This window comes from Notamacropus eugenii, chromosome 5 (assembly GCF_028372415.1).
Source record: "Notamacropus eugenii isolate mMacEug1 chromosome 5, mMacEug1.pri_v2, whole genome shotgun sequence".
Taxonomy (NCBI): Eukaryota; Metazoa; Chordata; class Mammalia; order Diprotodontia; family Macropodidae; genus Notamacropus; species Notamacropus eugenii.
In genome coordinates, this window is record NC_092876.1 from 193,228,290 (window position 1) to 193,252,800 (window position 24,511).

A 24,511-nucleotide genomic window follows, 5' to 3' on the forward strand; every position below is an offset into this window, starting at 1 on the left:
TCATGGAAAAAGGGCATTAAGAGCAGGAAAAGAGCTGCAGATCCTGACTTACCTCATGGGAATACTATAAACAAGGATTTGGTAATAGGTTTGGTAATTCTGACTCTGCTGCTGGTTCCATAAATGGTTGGTAATAATACTTCAATTTTATAAAATACATTGCATTAAAGACTTCAAAATGTCAGAATCAAATTGTCTAACTTAATTTTACCCAGGTCTACACAGGGGTACTGAATTATCCTTGGGTCTCTTGAGTAGGAGATTCCTAATGGCAAACAAACTTACATTACAGCAGAGGTGTCAAACTCACTTCTGCAAAATTCCTCAAAACACAATACAAGCAGGACAATATTAATTTGTGGCTTATCTAAGTCAATATGTACTGGCAGGAATATGTTTCTACTTGAGTTTGACAAGTCATTACAATATGGATTACATTATAATGTGGACTTTTTGATAATTACTTTACCTTTCCAGACCTTGATACCCTAAAAATAAGTTAAATATATTCAATTTAACTTAAACTTTGGGTTTGAATTAACTCATTTAAAGGCTACTGACAGCATAAAAATTATTCTTAAAATATAAAATACCATTAAGTGATAGCTTAAACTTAGAGTCATGACAATGTCATAAAATTTCAAGGACAAAGAGGGCCTTCAATTTCATCGAGTTCTCCCTCCTCATTGTAAAAGTGAGCAAAGAGATGGCCAAAAAGTTGGTCAAATCACTTGCCTAAGGTCACATATCTAGCTAGAGGCAAAGCTAGAACTAAAGAGGCCAAATTTTCAGTGACAATTCTCATTCTCTCATATAAGAGTTAGTTATTGGGGCAGTGTATAAATATATTCCACTTTTCCTTCTCTTGTTCCATTTGCTTCACAAAGAGGTGGAAGGCAATGGTCAGAGTTGGGAAGATACCAATAATGCGAAGGAAACAACTGGGTTTTTTTTTCTTCCAGTCAACTTCAGGTCCTATTCTAAAATAAACATAGCAACATGACAGTGCCATGAATAACAGCATAATTATACAAACATAATGGGATGAGCTTACATCAGAATAGGTAAAATCTAGCTATATTAAAATACAATGTAAACAGGATTTCCTGTTGTGAATTAAATCCAATAACTGTTTTTTTTTATTGTTGTTTTTTTAGAAATTCAAGGCTTGAAGAAGGAAGGAAAGAATCAAGCATTTATTATGTGCCAAGCCCTGTGCTAAATTCTGGGGATACGAATATGAGCAAAAATACAGATAGTTCATGACCACAAGGAGCTTACATTCTAATGGGGAAAGACAATTCATTAAAAGGGAGATGAAAGGGGAGTGGGGAGAAGTGAAGGTATACAGGTAAGGGGACATGACTGTGAATTTCATAAAAGTCTGGAAGTAAAACCAGAAGGAGAATGAAGGCAGGCAGGCCTGGTCTCCTCCATGAAATGAAAGCTCCAGGAGGAGCTCAGAGAAGGGGGCAGGTTTTGCAAAGAGATATATGTATATATACAAAGATAAGAGGGTTACAGGAGGTGGCAGGTTATTCCAGGGTGAAGAGGCCCGAAGTGACCAGGGAAGTTCCAGGATGAGCAAGCAATAGAGAGGGCATGGTTTTGAAGTCCAGAGAAAGTCAGGAATGGGAAAAAAAAGAATCCTGGTTTTTGTTCTTTTGAAAACTAACAGAATGAGGCACTGCACTGAGAGGTTCCATGGTACCATAGAAAAAGCATCAGTTTTTTGGAGTTAAAAAATCTGAGTATGAATCCTAGCTCTGCCACTTCAATATCACATCATTCTCCTCTTTGAGCTCTGTTTTCTATGTGTAAAATGAGATGCTTGTACTAGGTAACTTCTGAGGTCGTGTCTAATCTTAAATCTACAACTATAAATATCATTTTGCTAAATCTAGCAAAAATATAGGCTACATGCATATGTTCACAAATCATATTCTATACGAAATGAAACAGCTCAATACAAAGGGTTTTTTTAGAAAGATTTTTTAAAATGACTTTCCTAACCCCTTTTCTTTTACATTATGGCAACTAAGTTCATCTGATCCTTAAGCACAATATAAGCTCTTAAATGTTTACCATTATTAAGTAGAAATTCAAACATTTCACAGAATTTTCAGTCTACAAGGTACCTTGGAGATCATGCAATGCAATTTTAAAGGTGAGGCAAATAATATATCTTAGAGAACTAAAGTGACTTAACAAAAGCCACTGGGGTAACTTGTAGCAGAACTGAGATTAGAACCTAGGCCTCCTCACTTCTAGATCAGTAAGAGCTCTTTCTTCTTCGCTATCACTGAACAGTGTGCATATAAGAATCCTAGAAAAGCTTTAAAAAGCAAGACCACAAAACTATTGGTAACCAACTACTTTTTTTTTTCATTTTGCAGTGACATGAAAACTTCAGTCAATGACAGATCTACTAGCTTAATGGTTCATAGACTCCCTCGGATAATTACCCAATTTAGTATGCAACTGCCCTTACTTAAAGACCCAAATTTAATCCCCTGAACTCAGTGTCTGAATTAACATCATTCTATATTTTTGCTTTTTTCCAGGCACCTTGATATCTTTTCCTGTCTTCATAAACAGGTTTTCCTTTCACATTAATATGTTTTTCTCCTATAACATAGACATCACGTGTTTCATGAACAAGATGACTTTCTTTATCAGACTTTTTTAAAAGCCTTATTCTCTTATGGTATGCACATTCCCATTTTAGGGAGTACTACACATTCATCTTTCACATCTGATATATGACTCAGAAATGACTGAATTAAAAAAAACAAAAAACACACTGCCTAACTATATAGTTAGACCAGATCATCTATAAGTACTGCATACAATACAGACATAACAAGTACTTGGAATTATATTATTTTGATATTTTCAAACATTCAACACTAAAACAAATTTTAGGAAATGTACAAAAATATGAGAAATTTTTTTTAACCTTGACAACCATGTGTGTATAACAGGATTATCTTTAAACCAGGATATTTACTTTGGTCTCTTAGTAATTAGTTTGTCTAAAGGGTGAAAAAACACCTTTGATATGTCATTTAATAAAAGAGTAAGTACTTGCTTTCCATTCCTCAGTTAACTTAAGCAACAGAGATTTATGATATTTGTTGCCTGCCACCATTTCTACTTTGCAGTCCCCGCTCTTTTTAAAAGCCTCAGCTATTACCAGAATGAACTAAATCATTGGAGACAGAGAGGCTAAGGAACCCTGCCACAGCTCAGAAAACTGATTAACAAGAAGGAACAGAAGCCAGCTCATTCAGCAGAAGCCCACATTCTGCTGACCTAAGCAACCTTTGCAATGACAAGGGTAATAAAGCTTTAAAATTACCAATCATAAAATTCAAACAAAACATAGAGTGCTCCAAAACTTAGTCCATTTGGACTTACTCTGTCAACTTGCCCTATCTTAAGTTTACAAGTTTACCTGGCCCTGAAAAGTACTAACGAGAATTCCAAAAAGAAAAGAAAAACCCTGAACTATAACAAATGAAATGCTAGGATGCCCTTGTCTTCCATTTTCCTCCCTCAGTAACTACACTGGAAGACAGAGGGCCAAGACAGTCATGATAAGTACATAAGTGTGAGTGGGTGTGGTTGTGCTAAGCCTAACTGAAATTCCAACACTCCCCACTTATGAAGTGAGAAATCACATGCTTATAGAACGGTGCTTCCCTTCTGGTTTCAAAGCCATGAGAGGAGTACTGGCTGTCATGAGTTGTCAAAGTCAGAAAAAGGGGAGTAAGCATCGATAATTCAGGAGGTGATAAATGATGGAAAATGTCAGCTCCATATACAGACAAGTGGCATACATATATAATTTTCTTTGGGACCAATCAATATAGGAACTGCTTGACATATTTTCAATTTAAAATGTGTTGAAATTTTCTTAGAAGTAGGCTTTTTTAAAGGAAAGTTAATATGACATTTTCTTCTTTTGATAAAATACACTCTGAATTACCCCACAGGAAGAAAAAGAAATCTACTTTATCAAGTGTGAATACCATCAACAATGCAAGACTTAAATGTATAAATATTCAGGACATGCTCCAGATGTGTATGTTTTGTGTGCCATATTTTTCATGTTTTATTTTTTTATTGTTGTACTGGTGGGAAAGACATCACCAATTAAGAGTTCTGCTCCAGGATTTTGGCCCACATTCTGCTGCTGAATCACCCTTCCATCCGTTGTACAAGCAGTGACTTGTCAAAGTGTCATGCTGCCTTGAATAATCAGTGAAAGAAGTAGAGGCATAGAAGAATCTGAAAACTCATGGCTCTAACATTTTGAATAGATTTTCATCTACTAAAAAGCAGTACAGGCAAATGGGTTTGATATTATATAACTTCTGTTACCACAGTAATCATGTCACTACTTAAGGAAAATTAAGGCTTCATGCAGTTGTTGTGAATAAGGAATCATGAATAGAAGCATTAAGGTGAAAATAACCCCTGCAATAAAATGACAAGATAGGGTAGTTTAAGATTACTATTACATAAAAACAGTCGTCAGGATTTTAATGATGTTAGCAGGGCTTTTAGAACAAGAATGACATAGCTCCAGTTTTACCTATAAACCAGACATCTATTTATGGGAGAGATAGCTCTCACTAATAAAGGTGTTCTGTAAGAGGTATGAAAACAGAATTTTGCAAACCAATTTTTATTTCCAATGCCCTGTGGGAGCTTCTAACTTTAAGAAACCCTGTGGTGAATTCTTTTAAAATGCTACAGGACAGAGCATTAATGAAGCACTGACTGTGGAGACAGGGGCCTTGGGTTCAAATCTCTACTCTATTACTTGCTATAATAACCCCTCTGAGTTAAAATATAAAACATAAAATAGACAGATGAATGATATAAATATATTGAACATATATAACTTCTCTGGGCCTTAAGTTCATCATCTGTAAAATGAAAGGTTGAAATTTATTATGTCTAATGTTCCTTTCAATTCTTAATCTATGACCCTATATAGGAACAATGAAATAAGTACTTTTTAAAATCTGACTTTTCATATACAGGTTTTATTATTGGTTTTCTTTTCTTTTTTTTCTTAAAAAGACAACCTGTCTACTCTATTAACCTTAAAATAGCTAAGACTATTTCTTGGGAAAAGAAGACAGAATTATTTATTTCTGACTCTGCTTTTATTTTCTCTGCCAGGCACACTGCTTTTCTACTAAAAATGGCAGAACAAAAATGGCTAATAAGGAGATGACAGTCGAGATAAATAAGAGGATAACAAGAAAGTATTGAGCTGTTCTTCATGAATACAAGCCACTTCATAGGTAGGTACTGAAAGAACTGGACAATATGATTACTGAGTCACTATCAGAGATCTCTGAAAGATTATAGAAGCCATTAGAGATAAAACAGGATTAGAGAACAGAAATGTCTACATTCGAAAAGAAAAGTGAATAGAACACAGAAACTATAGACCAGTGAGAGCTTGACTTTGGATTCTAGCCATGCCTCCCCCAGTGCATATTTGGGGCTAGAATTCTAGACCGTACTATAATCAAAGGAATATTTAGAGAATCTATAGAAAACTAAATAGTGATTAAAAAAAGAGTCCATATCTCTTCATCAAGAATAGGTCATAGGATGTCAGCCATAGTGGTGCATTCTATAATCCCTGCTCCCCAGGAAGTCAGCTAGCAGATCTCTTAAGCTCAGGAATTCTGAGTTGCAATGGTATAAGCCAATGGGGTACCCACACTAAGTTCAGCATCAATATGATGAACCCCCAGGAGCAAGGAGCTACTAGGTTTCCCAAGGAGGGATAAACCTTCTAGGCTTATGAGATGCGAGACTTTGACCATAAATAGCCACTACAATTCCAACCTGGATGAAACAGTGCTCAAACCCAGTGCTCAAACAAAGGCCATGCTAGACCAAACTGGTAGAGCAGGAGATTGTTGAAGAAATAGCTCGCTGATACAATTCAACACAAACAAAATTTTTAAAAGCCTACTATATGCCATGCATTGCAGTAGAAATCAAGCATACCCCGTTAAGTGTTGTTTTCCTATATCAGACTGTAGCTCCATAAAGGTAAGGGCTGTCATGTTTGCTTGTATTTGTATCTCCAGTACTTACACCACATTGTCTGGTGCATAGTAAACAATAAATGCTTTATTTATTTGTCTATCTATGGAGATAGGAGTTTTAGTAAAGCATCTGAGAAAGGTATGTGGTTCTTTTGGAAAAGATAGAAGAGGCAGACTACGGGACAGTACAATTAGTTGGATTCAGAGAACTGGTTGAATAGCCAGACCCACAGAATAGTCACTACTGGCTTGGTGACCTCTTGGGAGGTCTCCAGAACAATGACTAAAGGATCTGTGCTTGCTTGGTGTTGCTTAACATTTTAATCAATGCCTTTGATTAAAGAAAAGGCAGAGATCTCATCCTTAGAAACTTTGCAAATGATGGATTGCTAACATACTGGAAGAGAGAGCAGATTCAAAAAGATCTTAACAAGCTATAACACTGAGCCATAAGATGAAATTTTTGTTTCACAATACAATGAAATTTAGTGACAGACTTCAAGTTTGACATGTCTATTCCCAGCACTTTACAAAATAGCTCAAAAACAGTAGGTAAATAATTGTCTGAGTCATTAGGTTAGAAATCAACTACCTAAGTAGGAGGTCTGGTAAGCTGTAGCTACCCAATAGTTTATCTGGAAAAAGATCTGGGATGCTTAAGGAGTCAATACTTTATGCTGCAAAATAGCAAAGATCTTAGGCTGCATTAAGGAAAGGCTCATGATGGCTGTTGAAGACTTGTGCATCAGAGGGGTGATCATGTCCTTAGCACTGATTTGGAGTTTACTGAGTTTCATTCTGACCTCTGACACTTTAAGAAGGGCATCGGTCAACTTGAGGGTGTCAAGAGAAATGATGGTGTTAAAGTATTGAGAAGCTAGAGGGCATCCAGACACAAGCAACAAGGATGATAAAGGGCTTCAATTTCATGCCATGAGGATCAAAAAGAACTGCAAGTGTTTAGCTTAAAGAGGAGGAGAGGTGTCACATGGTACCTGTGTGTTCAAGAGTTGGAATGGCTGCTGTGTGGAAGATTAATTAGAATTGTTCTGCTTAGTGCCATTGGGCAGAACAAAAAACAACAGGTGGAAACTACAAAGATGATATTTTAGGCTAAGGGTAAGGAAATTTTCCTAAGAATTAAAGCTATCTAAAAGTGGAAGCGGTTGAAGTAGAAGATGGAGGGAAGGGAACAAGAATTTATTAAGCACTTACAGCGAGCCAGACATTGCAATATTTTCTGATTTGGTCCTCATATAAACTTTATACGGCAGATACTAGTATTGTCCCCATTTTACATTTTAGGAAACTGAGGCACACAGGGGCCTAAGTGACTTAACCAAAGTCACACAGCTAATTAGGCCAGATTTGACTCAGGTTTTTATGACTCAAGCCCCACATTGGACATCCTCAAAGAAAGGAGGACAGCTCTAGATACAAGAGAACTTAGGCTGTGTCCCCCATGGAACACACCATAGTTTTGACCACAGCCCTACCCCAATTTGGGGAAGAAGTAAATGGGATATGGCATTGGAGCAAAAGGAGCCCTGTGAGAGAGAGTTGTATGGTTTCAGTTGTGTCTGACTCCACATGACCCCTTTCTGGGGGTTTTCTTGGCAAAGCTACTAAAGTGGTTTGTCATTTCCTTCTTCAGTTCATTTTACAGATGAGAAAACTGAGGCTAACTAGGTTAAGTGGCTTGCCCAGGGTCATACAGTTAGTGAGTACCTGAGGCTAGATTTGAAGTCATGGAAATGAGTCTTCCTGATTCCAAGCCCAATGCACCACCTAGCTGACCCTGGGAGAGAGGCAATGGAACAAAGCACCCCTCCTGTCTAATTTCTCACCTTAACTTTTTGATTCAATATTCCAAACTTCCATCTAAAAGTGATCTCTAACCAGGTCCTAAGAATGGGCCCAATACCTGGTGGGTCTTTTCTTTTTTAAATCAAGGAAAATAAAATCCACACCAATTTATTTGTCAGCTATAGAAATGTACTCACTGTGGTTTCTCCCTTTTTTTCTAACTCTTCTTTCACAACATGATTAATGTGGAAATATATATATGTATATATATATATATGTATTTCACATACTTGTACATGTATAACCCTATATTAGATTGCTTGCTGTCTTGGGTGGTGGGGGGGAAAAAAATCTGGAAATCAAAATCTTATAAAAGTGAATGCTGAAAACTATCTTTGCATTTAATTAGAAAAAATAAAATATTATTAACTGGGAAAAAAACTATAGAAAGAAATTGTAAAAGTAAGTTTTAGTGAAAATTCAGAAGTCTTTGCAAATGCTCTCTGATCATAAAGTCCTTCAAATCCTTGCTACATCCAATCAGACATCTACTATATCTTTAACAAGTTGACAATGACTAACAACCATAAACTGGCTGTGCTCAAACAAAATTAACCAAGAAATAATATTCCTACTGGAAGCCAAAGGAAAAGTAATTAATTCTATATTAACAGCATTCAAGCAATATGACTGACATATCCTCAAGTGTATGCTAAGCCACAACACAAATAGTCCAAGGATAAGTTTTAATAACCAGACAACCTGATGCCGTAATCCTGGAACAAAATGCCATGGTAGAAGAATCGGTAAGAACTAAACAAATCTAACACTGAGTATTCATCATTTTGAAAGAAAATTTAAAGAATGATCCCATTTATGTCAAGTAGACAGATATATTGGATCCTTACCAATATAGAGGCCAACCAAAATGTAATTACAGTTCTAATTACTATGTTTCAATTAAGTTTTAACATACTGAGTAGCAAGTATAGCTCATGTTGAAAGATATAACCAACAGAGGGTACTAAGTTTAATTCTTTTCTAGGACCAACAAAGCCCCTCAAATATAAGAGAGAGTTATACATGGCTAAAGAGGTGAAGTTGTGTGTGCGTGTGTGTGTGTGTGTGTGTGTGTGTGTATCTCAGACACATTTTTTCCCTTTTTCAATCAATTAACAAGTATTTATAAAGAACTTACTAAATTCCAGGCACTGCTAGGTGCTTGGATAAAAGCACAATGAATGAAACAATTCTAACTTGCAAAGGTCTTACAGTCTAATGGAAGAGACAATAGTAAGCATATGGTAAACAAATACAAATATCCACCAAAGTTATACTTGAGGCAGTTTGGGAGGGAGGAAAGAAATCAAGAAAGGCTTCATGTCTTAAATGGTCTTAAGGCAACAGAATGATCTTAGGGGAGGAGGTCAGGAGGAAGGGCATTCAACGAATGAGGGATGGCCAGTACAAGGACATGAAGATAAGAAATGATATAGTGTTGTATGTGAGGAACAAAGAAAAGGTCAATTTGGATGGACTGTAAAGTGCAGGAGTTTGAGTAAGGTACCATGTGGTTGGAAAGACAAATTGAGGCTAGGCTGTAAATTGCTTTAAAAACTAAACAAAAGAGTTTGTATTTAATCCCAGAAGCAATGGGCAGCCACTGGAGTTTACTGAGTAGGGAAGTGACATGGGCAGAATTATGCCTAAGAAAAGTTCCTTTGGCAGCAGAATGGACCAGAGTGGAGAGACTTCAAGCAGGAAAATAGAGCTCCTTATGAAGGGAAATAGACATTGTAACACACTGGATATATGACAATCACCAAAAAAATTTTAAAATGGGTATAAGACTCAGACAGCTACAGTGGTAATTGATGTTATCCCAGAGGTTCTCAAACTTATTTGGCCTACCACTCCTTTTTTAAAAAAATTATTCAGCACCCTCTGGGAATCTTTAACCCTTTGACTTTTTTTGGGGGGGGGAAATGTGTCATCTCAAAAAATATATTTTTAAAAAATGACATCTTAAATTTAATAATTTATTGTAAATTTGTGGGTTTTTCTGCATTGAACCTTTGATGAAGCAATACTGCATCATGTAACTGTACCGTAGTATCATATTGTAAACAAGTCATTACAAGCACATATTCCTGCCAATCCATGCTGCACTTCCCAACAATGTGTGACATGCTCACCTGCCAATGCTTAACTTGTTAAGACCTATCAGCAGATTTGACTACTGATGGGTTATAACTTCCATTTTATGTATTTATTTGGAAAATAATGTAATCACTACAACTTTAACTGTTTCACAACAAATGAAACATGTACAAATGGTTTTTCAAAATTTTCTTCCCTTTTGTCTTATGCTTCCTCCCCTCCTCCTTTATTTTTATTCAACACCCCTCCAGTTGTCCCAGAGGTTACTACCACTACTCTGGATTGTACCAGCACCCTCCAGGGGGCAGTATTGCCCACTTCAGAGACCTCTGAAATATCCCTTTATTCCAAGTCATAGCCTTTGTAAGTTGCTAGCTTTGTAGTCACTATTCCAATGACTCCAACAGGACATGCTGTTGAATCACTTCACTGTTAGCAATTATGAGTTTGTAATACTCTCTTTCTTGGTCTGTTTTATCTGGGGATAGGAATATAATAGTCAGTGCCTAGTTAACAAAGCCAAACTAACTGACCCATTTGTAAGATGGGCTCAAGACCAATGTTCCACACTTTGACCAACTCTGCTAATCCAAGTGTTTTAAGTTTCTATACTTAAAGAACAGACTCCCTTCTTCTTAAATTTGTATTTTATTAGTAGCTTGAACAACGTTTTAGGGAAAAAGAACCTCCAATACATTTTTATATCATGAGAATTAGTGCATAAACATTAATGTTCTTTTAAGAAAATCTTACTTCATATGCAGATTTTCTTATAACAATGTAGCTCATATAGTTAAAATTTTTTATACAAATACAATGTGTGGTTATGGTTTTGCCTTTTATGAATTATATGACCTTGGCTAGGTCCCTTCATCTCTCACAGTCCCTACTGCCTCATCTGGAAAATAAGTGGAGGGGCGGATTAGATAATCTCTAAGGTCCCTTCTGGTCCTAGAGCTCTATTATTCTAATAAAACACATTTTGCTATGCTATTCCCATATTGTCAGACATTTGGGATGCAATGTAATAGACTAAAATGCATAGTACTTTTTCAAAATGGAAATTATCTAACAAAGATAAAGCAACTATAGTTGTCTCCATGGTCTAGGTACCCAGAATTGAAAAAGTTAAAAAAAAACAAAACAAAAACAACCCATGAACTGATGCTCACTGACCTTGAGCTCACTGAGTAACCTTCCCCTACCTACCATATTACTGACAATGATGCTACATTAGCAGACTCAAGGATCTAACATATGGGTCACAGTTGGCAACAAAACCCAACTCCATATCTCACCTCACACCTTTCTTTCCAGTGCCATAGAGACCGCAGCTCTGGGCGGTCGGCATAGTAGCCCTTCAGGAACAAAAACTTGCTGGGAGTCACAACCCCATAGCACTATCACTGAAAAGCACTACATTGCAGGTCCCAGGCCAAAGAACTAAGAAACACAGAGAGTGGGACAAGTCACTAGAATAGGACACTATTCATGAGGGGAGCTATGCAGCATTCTACTAAGCCTGAGGAAAAGAGCATAGTATCCAGCTGGGGCCAGTTTTGACTACCTAAAATTCAACTGAGGCAGAGATCTAGGCTGTGGAACCATAAAAGCCTGGTGTGAGAGAAGGCTGAAATACTCTGAGATTCAGCCCCTAAAGAAACCACAATTAAAGGGGAGGAGTCAGGAAGTGAATGATAGGGAAAATAAGAGGGGGAGGCTGAAATTACCAAAGATTTTAGGAAGAAAAAAAATTTAAAGACTTTGAATATAAATAAATAAATAGGGAGAAAAACAGTAAAAAGAGAAGGAAATATGGCTTCCAGATGCAGTAAATGAGATCAGGCACCTTTGAAAATATACTGTGAAGCAAAGGAAAACGAGACAACATGATGAGACAGAGAACCTTGTAGAATTTAGAAAGAATATGGAACCACAACACAGTTCCTGAGTTCACATTTCTCAAAAGAGAAATGAGAATTATGAAAGCAGAATATATGGCCCATACAACAAAAATAAGGGGCAAAAAAGAAAAAAACAGGAATCTGCAATGGTGATCCTCATGAAGAAAACAAAAAGAATAATCGATTAGGAATGCAAACACACAGAAGCAAATGGCAATCTAGAAAAAGAAATAAACAACATTACAAGAAAATATGCTTACTATAAAAGCAAAACCCACTGATTAAAAAGAGTGCACAGACAATCTAGGGATCACATGGTTCACAGAACACATCATAACACAACTTAAACCATAATGAAGGAAATAACAGAAGACAACCACCCACAACTTCTGAACATGGCAAATGAAATTCTAATTGAAAGAATTCGGATTGTGTCCAGAAAAAACAAACAAACCAAGTCTGCAAACTTCAAGACACACAATAGCTAAATTTAGCAATTCAATTCAGAGACAAGTTCAGAAAGCCATCAGAAGAAAGACCTTCAACAAAAGAAAAAATATTTGAATAATTTAGGAAGGAATAGAAAAATATATTTTAAAGAGCAAAGGAGTTGAAGGAGAGAAGAGAGAAACAATCTACTTGTCTAACTGAGAAGGGGGAAAAGGGAGAAAGAATTTTATAACCAGATAAAAGAGAGAAAAATGAATATGCAAAACCACAAAGGGAAATAGGTAACAAATGAGAGGAGTGAATCAGAAGTGAAAAGAACCAGTAGGAATGAGGCAAATTCAAAATAAAGATTAAGGTAAAGTAACGAACTAAACACAGTACTGTGTTTATGCTAGAAAAGGGGAAAAATCGTAACTTGAAAAGAAACTCATAATCAGAGACAGGTGGAGGAAATTATAACCCTAAATCTCATAGCTTTAAATGTAATGGATTAAACAATCCAATAAAATGAAAAAGAGTGACAGACTGGATAAGAAAACAAAACCCTACATTCTATTCCTTACAAGAAACACATTTAAAAAACAAACACATACACAAAAGAAAACTGAGGGTATTGAAAAATAAATGATTATGCATCAGCTGAATCCAAAAAAGCAGGAGTTGAAATCATGCTATCTGAGAAAGCAAAACAAACATTTTAAAAATAAAGAGACTAACAGGGAAACTATATTATGCTGAAAGGAATCATAAATAACAAACTAATATCAGTAATAAACTTATATGCTTCAAAAACCTTAGCATCCAAATTCATAAAGGAAATGTTATCTGAGCTACAAGAAGACAGACAGTAACACAACAGTTATGAAACACTTCAATAGTCCTAGCCCTCAGTTTTGGATAAGTCTAACAGAAAGATAAACAAAAGGAAAAATGTAGAACTGAACATATTCCCAGAGAAATCAGAGTTTAGACTTATGTCATCTTTTAAATGGGAAAGCAAAAGAATATAACTATTTCTCAACAGTGAATAGAACTTTGACAAAAACTGACTACATACTAGGATGGAGATACTGCAAACAAATGTAAAAAGACAGAAGTTTTTAATAATCCTTTACAGATCACAACACACACACACACACACACATACACAAATAATAATTGGTTCAGGTACCACAAACAAAAGACAAGAAATGGAGACAACAAAATTCTAAATGATGAATGAGTCAGAGAAGAACTCAGAAACAATCAATAACTATGTAAAAGAAAATTATAATGGTTATACAACATATCAAAATGTCTGGGATGCAGATAAGGCAGTCTTCAGGGGGAAAATAATATCCTTACAGACAGACTTTAAGAAAATGAAAACAAATGAGTAAAGAAATGAATATGTATTTTTTAAAAAACCCAGAAAGTCAACAAATAAATAAAACTTAAATAAGTACAAAAGATATTAAAAATTAGAAGGGAAATAGATTAACTGGAAAAACCTTCAGAGGAATGATAAATAAAACAAAAAGTTGCTTCTTCTAAATTACCAGTAAAATTTATAAACCATTAGCGAATAGTCAGAAAGACCTGATTACAAATCCAACCTCACACTCTTGCTAGCTATGTGATCTTGGGCAAGTCATTTAACCAATGTTTGTCTCAGTTTCCTCAACTGAAAAATGAGGATAATAGCACCTACCTTCCAGGGTGTTGTGGGGATGAAGACAGATAAAAACTGTAAAGTGCTTAACACTGAGTCTGCCACAGTGTAAGCACTATATAATAATGTTAGCTCTGGTTTTTCCCAGTAGCAATATAAATCTGTGAGAGTTGGACTATAAGGAAAACTGAGTGCCACAGAATTGATGCTTTTGATTTGTGGTGCTAGAGAAGACGTCTGAGAGTACCTTGGACAGCAAGGAGATCAAATTGGTCAGTACTTAAATGAATTCATGCTATTCACTGGAGGGTCAATACTGAAGCTGAAGTCTAAATACATTAGCTATACAATGAGAAGATTAGGCTCAATGGAAAAGATCCTGAGGTTGGTAATGACTTAAGAAAAAAAGAGAAGGGGATGAAAGAGGATGAGATGGTATCATGGAAACAACAAACATGAATTTGGACAGACTTTGAGAGATAGTGGAGGATTTAAGGACCTGACATACAAAGCTTCATGGGGTCACGAAGAGTCAGACACAACTGAATGACTGAATGACAACAAGAAAATGGTTGTTGCAAAAAGAGATCTTTGTAGAGCATAGGCAGTTATTTTGAAAATAAGCTTTTTATGATTTCTGATTGCATGCTAATAAAGTAGTATGGTGATTTTTTAATAAATTACTTTTGGGGGGTTATTGCCTTGAGGTATATTCCCCAAAGAGAAATTACTGGGTCAAAGTATATGAATGCTCTTACAACTCTTGTTATATTATGTTAGACTGTGCTGAAAAAAGATCATTTCACAGTATCAGCAGTAACATATAACTACCAAGCAAAACAATTGTTTTTAGCCTCATTTTCAAAGATTTTAACATGGGTAATTAGTTTGTAATGGTATTTTAAAGCTGTTTAATTTGTACTTCTTTAATTGCCAAAGAGGTTGTGAATTCTTTGGATTCCTTTCCTAAAAATTCTGTGCTGCCCATATCTCCTTCACAGTGCTGCTTGTTTTTGAGGTATCTGAGTGTGTTTATAAGTGTTTATCTTTGGATCTACCCTGAAAGGCAGAAATCTAAACACATCCTAGGAAATAAATGATGACTTTTCAAACTCTTAATTGGTACATCAAGTTGAAATGTCTAGCACAGTGCTCTCCTTCCCCATCCACCTCCAATCCCATGGACACCAAAAACCATAAATCACGATTGCTGAGGCCAATCTCTTGGGCCCCATTAACATCACCTTTGAGAAAATATAACCTTTATTTGCTTTGAACTTGTGGTGGGGCCACACAATTTCAAGTGACTTTGATGTGTGGTGGAAAAGTGATCATTCTTTAAAGGTTATCATATGTTTTATCAATAGTACAGTTATTTTTCAAAAGCACAGACCAAAATCATGCCCATAACTCCAAAATAAATATACACTTTCATAAAAAGGGAGGGCTTCTGTCATGAAAAAATCCAGAGTAAGGAGAAGGTTCATACTTATAACCGCATAAATTAGAGTGGTGAGAGTAAAGAACTGTTTACTGAACATGCTTGTGATTGTTTTACATACTTCCTGTGGGCCTTCTATCTTCTCAGTAAATGATGAATTCTATTAAACATTAACTGAATGACAAATATCCTTTAAAATACAGGACTTATTTCTTAATCCAAAAAATAACAATAAGGCCTAGTCAATGCAGCAACTCTAACAAACATTCATGTTTACATGACTAAAAAAAAGAGATCAGACAGCCATGTAGCAAGAATGAGAGACAACAGATGAAAAAGCCAAGTGGTACAGAGATTCCTCCTGGAAAATGAAAGAACAAGAGAAAGGCTACAAACATGTTGGACAGATAGTCAATGGGAGATACATAGGAAAACAGTGAAGACTCTTGCAGGATGCATTGGAGAAGGAATACCTATCCTGAAATCCTACATCTTTTTACATTATTCAAGAAAAAATATGTGTACTCTCAGCAAATTAATAGGTTTTATGCATGCTAACACTTCTGTTCTCAACCTAATAATCTGTACATTGAATTCAAGGCTGAAGTATTCACTAATTAAACTTAGCAAATAAGAAATCATGTTTGCACTTCGGAGAAGAACTTTCTCCCTACCCCCAACTCTGACTCCCTGCCTGCTCCTCCCAGCAACTATTTCTGAGTCCAACACCTTCCATTCCCTAAGTGGATCAACTGAAACATATAAAAGGTTCAGAAGCTGGCTGAGGGGAAAAAACATGGGAGAAGCCTAGAAGCCACAAAAATAGGACACAGTAAAAAAAGAAAAGAAAACAGTACCATGACAGGAAAGACAAGAAAAGAGAACTTGAGGTTTGAGAACTGCCAAGCTTTTCTATGATAAACACGTCATCCATAGTAAAAAATGCACCTATTACCAAAATGCATATCCTAAAGGGGATTTCTTTTTTTATTATTGTATTTTATTCTTCCCACAGTTGCAAGTAAAGGCAAATTTTTAAAATTCCTTAAAAAATTTTTTTTTTATTTCCAAATTTCTTCTCTCCCTCTCTTGTCCCTTTCCTGAGAGGGTAGTAATTTGATACAGGTTATACATGTTCAATCCTGCAAAACATATTGCCATATTAATCATGCTGTGAAGAAAGACACAGATGCAAAGGAAAAAACACACATGAATACAAAAAGTGAAAAATAGTATGCTTCAAAATGCATTCAGAATCTATCAGTTTTTTGCATGGAGGCAGACAGCATTTTTCATCATAAGTTTGTCAGAATTGTCTTGGATCACTGTACTGGTGAAAACAAACAGGTAAATCATTCACAGCTGATCATCATACAGTATTACTGTTACTGTGTACAAAAATCTCCTGGTTCTGTTCAATTTACTTTGCATCAATTCATATAAGTCTTTCCAGGTTTTTTAAAACTCTGCCTGCTCCTCATGTCTTATAGCACAAGAGTATTTCATTACATTCATATATCACATCTTGTTCAGCCATTCCACAGTTGAGGGGAATCCCTTCAATTTCCAATCCTTTGCCATCACAAAAAGAGCTGTCATAAATATTTTTGTGCAGATAGGTCCTTTCCCCAGTAAAGGAAATTTCTTAAGGAATGACCTTGTCCTTTTACATAATATTTTTAAATATACAGAATAGGGCAATTCTTTCTAAACAGATGCGCATTAATTTCTTGATACCTCATCCTAAGCCACACTCATGCTGCTCACTTCCCTCCCAGCTCTGCTGCTTCCTGGTTGCCTTCCCCCTGCCCCTAATCTTCCTTTATCGTGTTACCTTCTCCTATCAGACTTTAGAATAGCTCCAGCACAGATAATACCAAAGTAACACATCCCTCAAAGTAAGTGGCAGCATTTCTTCAAATGTGCTTTCGCAATGGTTCAAAAGTCTGTGAGCAAAAAAGAAAAGTTGTGAGCAGCTTAAATTATTAACACATTTCTTTTTTATGGATTAAAGGTTTTATTTTTTTTAATGTTGTAGCAACTTGTTTAGCTGTTTTTCAGTTGTGTCTGACTCTTTGTGACCCCATTTGGGTTTTTTTTTTTTGGCAGATGCTGGACTAGTTTGCCACTTCCTTCTCCAGCTCATTTTACAAAGGAGGAACTTTTGACAATAACAGGGTTAAATGACTTGCCCAGGGTCACATAGCTAGTAATTATCTGAGGCCGTGTTTGAACTCAGGTCCTCCTGACTCTAGGCCCAGTGCTCTATCCATTACACTATTAGCAACTACAATACATGGAAACTCTTATTCACATGTATAAGTATTTTCAGAAAAGCAAAAAACATATGATGCTGCTAACATAATAAGTTCTCACCTTGTAGACTATGTTTTGTGCAACATGTGTGCATGACATATACATTTAATTTAGGCCATCCTACAGGAAGAGACTCAACTGCTAGAGGACAGAGGGCTAGGTGCTTTGTTTAGAAATGCCCACCAATTTCACAAATAGGAATCTTGATATGCAGTCTTAGTAAATGCTCAATAACTCTTATGTGGTCTCTGGAGCTGATGAGGAAGCTAATACTGAGAAGGGAGCTAGAATATTCTGCCCTTGGGAGATGACTTTAATAATTGCATGAAACCTTAAGTCCAAAATATTTATTAGTTTATTTTATATATTATCAACATTGTGAATATTAACAACTAAAAATAATCTGCCTAGTTTAGTACTTTCCTTTTATTTTATGCTTTCCATCTATTTACAACTTCTCCCTTCTAGTCCCTGAAATGTATACAATCAAATGGAGAATTTTACTGCAATGTTCATTCAGGTCATCAAAATGTTATTAGGTTTGCAAAATTTGTTTAATCTTAAACTCATTTAGCACTGCCATTCATTTATAATCTGACTACTCTCAACAATTCAAATTTGATAAATATTTATTAAGCAACTACTATATACAATGAGCTATGCTCATACACATATCACTAAGTGTTTGATTTTTTAAAAATATAGGCATCTGCCTATAAGAAATGGCCTATTTTCTCCTAACAAAAAAATCTCAGAAAAAGAAAAGGAAAGGTGTTGGAAGTTCAAATTTATTTAAGTACTGACAATTGAAGTATCAATTTTCAGATTCTCTACCCAATTCTCATAAATTTTTCCCCAATTTCACACCACAGTAATATTGACCAGAACTGATTTTTAAAGCTAATTTCACATTATTGCTATGAATTATAAATTCTAACTTGCAGTTTTGGTATCTGTGTATCTGAATTTAAGCACGAGATGTTCTTTTTTAAAAAATGCATGTAAGTTAAATTATTTTATAAATACTAGGGGAGATTGCTGTTTAAAGGCATACCAGAGCAAATTCTTTTATAAACTGAAGGATTCTTTATTAAAAGAATGCCCTGACTTCTGTAGTGGAAGAGTGGTACACGTGGATTCCAAAGACCAAGGCTTGAATGTCACTGCTTATACCTTGAACAAGTCACTTTCTCCCTGTAAGCCTCAGGTTTCTCATTTCTAAGGTGTAGGGACTGCAGAAGATAACCTCTAAAGTTTCTTCTGATTCAAAATCAACGATCATATGATTTATAATTTTTGTAAATTTGTATTTTTGTACACTGGGTTTGCCAATGTGAGACATACCTATTTTATGACTAACATTTCAAGTAGTTTGTAACCTAATTACATACTAATCATGCAAAATGGTGATAACTACTAGAAAAAAAAAAGATGAAGGAAATGGGACCATTAGGCCAAAGAAAAGAAGACTTGATGGGAATGGAAGACAAGATAGTAATCTTCAGGAATTTAAAGAGTGACAATCAAATAGAGGTTTTAGATGATGCAGTTATACCTCATGGTGCTAAACAGAAACAATGGTTGGAAGTGGCACAGTCAAATTTAGGTTTACTTAAAGGAAAAATTTCCTAAGAATTCTATCAATCCAAAAATGAAATGAGCTGCTTCCAGAAGTAGTGGATTCCTCTTTATCTTAAGGTTTTTAAGCAGGGGATGGATGACTACTTGTCTAGGATTTTGTAAAGGGGAACTGAATACATTGTCAAAATGGCCACAAATCTCTATCAACTTCAAGACTCAAATACTCTGTATTTTTATAAGTAGCCGTTAACAGTAAATGACAGTAACTGACATTAGAGAAAACAATAGTTTTTATGTTAATGATATTTTACTACCAAAACTCCATCATAAAAAAATATATTATGAGAAATCAGACAATTGTAATGAGGCAAGAAGGATTTTGAACCATGACAGAAATATCAAGTACGGTTAATAGATCACAGATCTAGTACAGTAGATCAACAGATCAAATACAGTAATAGAACATTATCCTAGATGGCAAAAACATCAAAAAAGTCGGACATGTCCACCCACCTGAACAGGGCTTTGCTAACTAGTAAGGAAAGAAAACAAAACAAAACAAAAAAATTACTCCTAGCAACATAACAAACAGAAATCTGACTCAACTTGATCGTTAGGGCATTGCTGTTAAACATCACCTACAATTGGTAAGGTTTTCCAGATGCTCATATTTGTGGATGACATTGTACTGACTACATCAAGTTCCCAAATACAGGGCCTAACTACAGAGTCACAGGCACTAAAAAAATAATCTAGGAAAAATGAAATACACAAAAAATGCTTCTTTCCTAAGGACATTCAACTGAATGAACAAATATATTGTAGACATGTAAAAAAAAGGTGAGTAGACTGGGCTCAGTGGGAAGAGAATGAACTGAATCACTTTTAAGAAACAAATGTTGTTATCAATGATCTCAGGCTGTTCCCTGACACAACTACTTTTTTTTAAACACCCATATTCTCTTAACAGTGCTATAAATCATAAATCACCACAATCTCTTAGGAATCAAAAATGAGGGACTTGAATGATAATAAAGACACGTGTTATTCATAAGTAGTCTTAAGGATAGTATCAAATGATGATATCTAAAAAGATACTGTACGTATCCAACAGATGTCTGGCTGGGTTCACAGTTGGGTTAATCATTGGATGAGAACAAAGAACAACAAATCAATGGTGTGGGTATTGGACAGATATTCTGGAAATGTGTAAAGGCCTAGAGTCAAACCACTGTTCTGTTTAGTAGATCTTTTATAGAGGGTTTACTAGAGAACATGGTCAATAATTTCATAGATGAAAAAGTGTGAATGGGTTGGAATCAGTACCACTGAAGGCAAAACCTACATCAAGAAAATCATAAAACCATTGAAGTGTTGAAGCATAAACTACCACTGAAATAAAACAGCTTTCACCTCAAATGGCCATCAACTCCACACAAATGTAGGCTAGGAATTTACATGCCATGGAATGTACCAGACTATTCAAAATTAAAAAAAAAAAAGTAAAAATGGAAGCAAGAAATGACAGTTTTTCCTTAGCCAGAAGCCAAATAGGTGGATTAAGAACAATATGGGGACATTGTATCTGCATATAACTTAATATTTTACTAAATTGTTTCTCCTCCATTAACTCAAAAACCTTGATTTAGGCAGGGGAATTTTTAATCTCTATTTTTAAAGTGAAGAAAGTGAGATTTAGGAAGATGATTTGACCAACGTGTGAGAGATGAACTGAAAAAAGAAGAGACTGGGGCCAGAGAGAAGTTAACAACTATTATAACAGTCTAAGGAGTGACTTGTGAGGTACTTCCTTGACCAGGATGACAACTCCAGAACGTGGTGTAGGTAGGCCTGAACCTTGGTCTTTGTAAGCCTGAGGCCATCTCTCTATCTCATCTCCAAGATGACTCTCTGGCACAATATATAATACAAATTAACTCACTATATAAAGAATCTGATGTTCAGTAAATCCATCAACAAGCATTTATTAAATATTTACTATGTACACATACACAGAATGGCAAAGACAGTGCTGCTTTTAAGGGCTCACAGTTTAATGGGCAAAACAACATGCAAATAGCTATATATAAATAAGCTATATACAGATAAATTGGAGGGAATCAAGAGAAAGGAGGCACCAGGGTTACCAAGGATAAGGAAAGGCTTCTTGTAGAAGGTGCAATTTAATTTTTTAAAATAATTTACTGGCTCAGATTCAATCCAGCTCAGACTCTGTCTAGCTGGGATTCTATCTGGCCTGCTTGTGAATACAAGCATTACAAATGCTTAGGCTCCTTAAGGGGCAACCCAGTTTGGCGAATCTTTAATAAACTTTGTTTTCTTTGGCTTTAAGAAGGCTTGAGTCAAATTCATTCAAGCACGACCCGGACTGTCGGTATTTTGGGGTCCCCCATCACCCCTGAATCTCTTCATTTATGGTTCTCTGATCCAGAAAAGCTGCTAATCTCAAGTTCTTCTGCTAAAACTGGAAGGTATGTAAACCTCCCCCTCTCCCTATCCCCTACTTGCTCTCCAAGCACCTTGGAATCGGATTTTCAGACCTGGCTTCAGGTCCCAGTATCATGCAGAGTCCTGAACTTTCTGGGCGCTAGAGAGTTAGAGATTCAGGTTGTTGGTCCATTGGTTAGGCAGTGGACCTGGGCATAAAGTGGGTGCCCAATTCTCTGGATTTCCTGGGTGCAAGGAAATCAGGGAAAACTCAGTTACTTTTTTAGTGTGTGCCTAAGTCTCTGAGCTTTCTGGGCGCTAGAGAGTTAGAGACTCAGGCTGTTGGTCCGGTGGCTGTGTTTGAGGCCACGGACCTGGGCATACCCCTCCAAAGCACAATTCTCTGAACTTTCTGGGCGCTAGAAGGTTAGAGAAACATCAGTTAAGTGGGTGTCCAATTCTCTGGGTTTCCTGGACACAAAGAAATCAGGAAAAGCTCGGTTATTTTTGTCCTCATGTTTTTTTTTTTTTCCTCAAGGCTTACTTCCATGTCCTCCTTTAAGGAGGTGGGGGACTTCCAGCCCCACACCAAGAAATGGGTCAAAATTCATCAATTCCAAGGAATTCATCTTTGGGCTGTCTTCTACAAAACTGGAAAAAATTTAGCTTCTCTAAACAACTTAAAAAGAAAAAGCTGATATTCTTTTGCAACACACTTTGGTCTCAGTATCACCTGGAGGACAACAAAGTGTGGCCCATGTTTGGGACCTTACAATGTAATATCCTTTTACAGTTACAATTATATTGTCTCCAAAAGGAAAAATGGATAGAAATACCTTACACAAGGGCCTTTGTCAAACTCTGTCAGGATCCCATTCTCAGAAAAGATTGTAAGATGCTTGTACCTCCTTGCCAGGTTTGTCTTTTGTAGAGTGCAAGCCATCAACTTCCAGATGACAGCCCATGCTGCATACCAACTTCCGTCTGAATCCAAGGTCTCCAGCCCACTGGACCTGGCACCACCCAGGTTCTGAAGTCTGACCCCTTGAACAGGACCCATCAAGGCAGGGACAGCTCTACACCCCTTGCCAGCAGGAATAAGTTTCAGAAGCTGAGACCTTCACTCTTTACCCCAAAAGAACTTGGGTTCAATGTGTTTGAGGGGGAATGATGAGGTTCAGACTCTGGGAACTTCCTTGAGCTCCCCTGGAATCTCCTCATTTAACCTGGCTTTTCATACTCAAATTGAGCTCTCCTTGTACCTCCTCACAGAATCTGGCCTTTCATACTCAAATTGAGCTCCCCTTGTATCTCTCCACAGAACCTGGCTTTTCATACTCAAATCTGTGACCATTGTCTGTTATATCTTGATTGCCCTACCTGTTTCCCACCTAGGCACCCCCTAGTCTGAAGTTTGTTGATTCTCCTCAAGACCTTTCCAAAACCCCTCCTCCCATCACCCTGGACTACCAGACCACCCCCCACCCCCCCCAGATCCCTCCTATAGTCTTTTCTGTATTTAAGTTCCATCTTGCCTCCATGAAGGCGCTCAGATTCAATCCAGCTCAGACTCTGTCCAGCTGGGATTCTATCTGGCCTGCTTGTGAATATAAGCGTTGCAAATGCTTAGGCTCCTTAAGAGGCAACCTAAGATGGCGAATCTTTAATAAACTTTGTTTTCTTTGGCTTTAAAAAAGAAAATAATTTACTAAGCATCATTTTATCTATTTTTACTTATTTTTAAATTTTTATTTATTTTTAGTTTCCAAAATTCATTTTCACAAGACTGAGTTTCAGATTTTCTCACGATCTCCCTCCCACCCCAAAACACTGTGCATTCTGATTACCCTTTCCCCCAATCTGCCCTCCCTTCTATCACACCCCTCCCTTCCCTTATCCGCATTTTCTCTCTTTTCTTGTAAGGCAAGATAGATTTCTATACCGCATTACCTGTATTTCTTATTTCTCAGTTGCATGCAAAAACAATTCTCAACATTCATTCCTAAAACTTTGAGTTCCAACTTCTCTCCCTTCCTCTCTCCCCACCCATCCCCACTGAGAAGGCAAGCAATTCAATATAGGCTATATATGTGTAGTTTTGCAAAAGGCTTTCATAATAGTCATATTGTGAAAGACTAACTATATTTCCCTTCATCCTATTCTGCTCCCCCAATTTATCTATTCTTTCTTTTGACCTTGTCCCTCCCCTAAAGTGTTTACTTCTGATTACTTCCTCCTCCCATTATCCCTCCCTTCTATCATCCCCCCCATACCCCACTTATCCCTTTCTCCCCTACTTTCCTGTAGTGTAAGATAAATTGTTATACCAAATTGAGTGTGCATGTTATTTCCTCTTTACGCCAAATGTGATGAGAGTAAGCTTCACTTTTTCCCTCTCACCTCCCCACTTTTTCTCTCCATTGAAAAAGCTTCTTCTTGCCTCTTTTATGAGAGATAATGTGCCCCATTCTGTGTAACCCTTTCTCCTCCCAATATATTCCTCTCTCACCCCTGAACTTTATTTTTTTAGATATCATCCCTTCCTATTCAACTCACCCTGTGCCCTTGGTCTATGTATATGTATTATAATCCCTCCAACTATCCAAACACTGAGAAAAGTTTCAAGAGTTACAAATATTATCTTTACATATAGGAATGCAAAAAGTTCAAC

The 24,511-nt window shown here is 36.4% G+C and overlaps 1 protein-coding gene and 1 long non-coding RNA gene across 9 annotated transcripts in view; one reads left to right on the forward strand and one right to left on the reverse strand.

The window, feature by feature from the left end:
- Positions 1 to 24,511, reverse strand: part of ATP8A2 (ATPase phospholipid transporting 8A2) — a 761,757-nt gene that overhangs the window by 346,518 nt on the left and 390,728 nt on the right. The gene's annotated exons all lie outside the window — the stretch shown is intronic.
- LOC140505610 (uncharacterized) lies at positions 1,338 to 23,421 on the forward strand. The gene is made up of 4 exons (XR_011967575.1): positions 1,338 to 4,087; positions 5,197 to 5,321; positions 21,746 to 21,884; positions 22,757 to 23,421. It is a non-coding gene; the product is annotated as an uncharacterized lncRNA (long non-coding RNA).